Genomic DNA, 3,608 nt, shown 5'->3' with positions numbered 1-3,608 from the left:
TCTGCTGCCTTTCTGCATTGTTGTGGAGGGACAAGTGGCTGCTGCGTTCTACAAACTCTGTGCCAACCCTACAGAAATAACCCAGTCACACAATATACAAATATTTATGCAAGGTAAATGGGGAACAATGGCCTCAGGTTCATAACAGGTGCTCGGGGTTAGAGCTTCTAAACAATTTCACTCAGCTCCCACTAGTAAAAAAATACGAGAAGTATGGCCTCCAAATAAAGGGAACGTCTTTCCAATTATCACAGTGATCATTGTAGCAGGTTGTATATATAACATTCATTGTGAGGAGGAAAATAGAGAATTCTGAAAGGTTGAAAGATAATTTTGAAACTAAACTAGCATTTTACTAAAAACATATGTCAATACAAATCGAAAGAAAATATCTTTTCAACTAAACATAATTATATTGTATTTTCATCCTACAATGTCAAGCAAAGAAAAAAAACACAGGCTTCTATGGAGTCCAACTCTCTCGGAAGGGAGCAATTTGTCTTAAAGGGGTTATATGATTTTAGAAAAACATGGCTGCTTCCTACCAGAAATAGCACCACTCTTGTCTATAGTCTGAGTCTGGTATTGCAGTTTAGTACCATTCACTCTAATCTCATAAAATCCCTTTCATTACGTTTTTTTCACTAAAACATTTATGGCACATCGATCCTTGGTGACAGAGGAAGGTTGGCTGTGTGTCAAGTTTCTCACCAGGGAAGTGCATACTTGAACCACAATTGGTTTGGTGCTGGCTAAACAGAAGTGCAGAGTCTTAGGAATTTCGCCATGCCTCAACCTTAACCCCCACAAAGAGGTATGTACTGTCCCGTGGGATTCCAATATCACGGTTCCCGAATGGCGGCGTTTGAACAGCAGAGGCAAAGGTGAAGTCAGGAACATAGCCAAGGGTCATTGCTAGGAGAGAGGTCAGGATGCGACTGGGCGGAGGAGGAGACGAAGACGTAGTCCGAGGACGGCCAGGAGTCAAAATCCAGCATGTCAAATTACAGATAAGAGACAACAATCCGAAGGTACGAGACAAATGAAGAATCCAAAAACAAGGCAAGGTCAAGATCAGGGTCAGAGTCAGGGTCAATATTAATTATCCACAAGCTAAGGCCTCATGCACACGTCTGTATTTATGTATAAATATCAGTATCTATGGTCAGGGGGTCTGTATTTAGGGATTCTGGTCTGGGGTCTGTATGAGTTTAGGGAGTCTGGTGTCTGTATTAGTTTATGGGGTCTGGTCTGGGATCTGTATTTAGGGATTCTGTATGGGGGTCTATTAGTTTATGGGGTCTGCATTAGTTAATGGGGTCTGGTCTGGGGTCTATATTAGTTTAGGGGGTTGAAACTGGGGTCTGTACTTATTGGGTATTGTATGAGGTCTGTATTTAGTTCTGGTCTGGGGTCTGTATTAGTTTAGGGGGTTTTGTCTGGAGTCTGCATTTAGGGGGTCTGAGGTCTGTATGTGGTGGTCTGGTCTGGCATCTGGGAAGCAAACTGTGCAATTTTTCGGAAATCATCATGGCGGTCCGGGCCGGATGGAGAAGAAAAGGAAAGTGAATGACTCCCAACAGAGATGTCTCCTGTGAGTCACTGGTTTTATAAAGGAGCTGTCACCTCTTCTGACAAGTCTGTTATAGAAAATCATTGTATTTCACAAAAAGTCTCCACGTAGTCGAGGACTAATTGACAACTGAGTGTTACCATTCCCCTTGTCAGGAAGATGTGTCCCTGCACAATCTATTATTGTCAGCGATTATTGGAGACCATCAGTATGTAGGGACACAGTTCTTTGACATGGGGATTGGTAAGGCCCAGCTGTCAATGCTAGTACAGGAAGGTGGTGTTGAGTATAGACATGGCGTGGTAAGGCGCCGGGGAAGGGGTGGCCCAAGTTTGGGAAACAGTCCAGGGCCTTTAGTCTATGTAATCCGCTACTGGCTAGCAGGCCAGATTCCCCTGTAAACAGGCTGCCGGGACTGACGTAATCAGTGAGTGCCAGTTGCTGTGACAACCCGGCACAGGTGGTCGCTGAAAACAGGAGATCGTCGCTGGCAGGAGTCTAACTCAGTGCTTGTGTGGGCACTCTTAATTATACTCTATAGTATCTAAGAGATACAGAACCCACTTAACTACCAGACAGTGTAATGAAAAGAGACGCACATGCTGAGCAAACTGTCCTCTGCAAACGCGGGGACCCAAATATGCCATAAAAGTATGTGGTGGGAAATATCCTTTAATCACCATGAGCATATTATCCCCTCCAGGGAAGTCAGCTGCTGAAGAGGTATTGGACTTGGGGTTATTGGCTTTGGGCATGAATTTCCACATGATAGCTGTTGAATTGACAACCTATATATTTAATTCCACTAAAGGTAAGTTCTCATCATATCCCAAATTTACTGCAATATCAACTACTTAGACACAGTGTAAAGGTTTGTTTTGTTTTTTTGTTGTTTTTTTTTGGGTTTTTTTTAAATCGCCCCCTCACAAATAATGACAACCATCTACCCCTCAACAGGGCTTGTCTACCCCATCTAAACGTTCATGCATGAGACACTGGGAATTTGATGTAGTGAGATACTAAGTTTGAAAATATTGCTAAGATTTCATCAAACATAGCCTTGACGGAAAATAACTACCTTACTGGTGGGTACCATATGTTCCCCGGAAACTCTCCCAATGAATATACCTTCTCATTGCGCTTAGGTTGATAAAGCCCAAATCTCTCATCCCTCCTTTTTCTAAGCTGGTCCACTAGCCTCAGGTTATTTCTTTCATTGGATTGGATATTAATCCTCTTTGATGTATTATTAATATATTTAACTTAAAAAAATAACATTTTAAAATTCAGTTAAAATTACCAAAATTAAAAGAGATCCAGCATCTATGTTTTTTTTCCATGGGTACCAAACTCAAGACCATAATGCTTTGCAATGAGACGGCAGTTTAGATGAATGTGCCCCTTCATTGCCATTATGTGATAGTAATAGTGTAAAATATTTATGTCCTTTTGCGAAAGGAACCTGCACAAAAACATCAACATCTTAACCAGATCTCGATGTATGAATTTAGATTTTACAAACTTTAATCATAATGTTGAATTTTTTTGATTTTGAGGAAGACAGCAAGAAACAACGCTCAGATAGAGAGGGAGCTTAGCTACTGCAAACTTCAGGATGGGCTGGCAGCAGAAATGCTATACCTTTTCCACCATACAATGTATATAAGTCATTTGAATTTTAAAGGGCTTGTACAGTATTAGAAAGACATGGCTCCTTTCTTACAGAAACCGCGCCAAACCTGTCCATGGGTTGTGTCTGGTATTGCAGATCAGCTCTATTGAAATTAATTGGGCTGCAGTAATACGATACACAACCTGTGGACAAGTGTGGCGCTGTTTCTGGAAGAAAGTAGCCACGTTTTTCTAATCCTGTACAAGGGTTAAGTAGGGGTATACCTAGTGTACATTTCTGCATATAGAAATTTGCGCTTTTATGAGGTCAATTTAATATCAATACTCGCTGCCTTAGACCCCAATTATATGTTACACCATTATCCTCACACCAATGCGTCAGCTGTGCATATCATGGGTTATC

Source organism: Rhinoderma darwinii, chromosome 4, assembly GCF_050947455.1.
Source record: "Rhinoderma darwinii isolate aRhiDar2 chromosome 4, aRhiDar2.hap1, whole genome shotgun sequence".
Taxonomy (NCBI): domain Eukaryota; kingdom Metazoa; phylum Chordata; class Amphibia; order Anura; family Rhinodermatidae; genus Rhinoderma; species Rhinoderma darwinii.
This window is presented reverse-complemented; position numbering follows the sequence as displayed.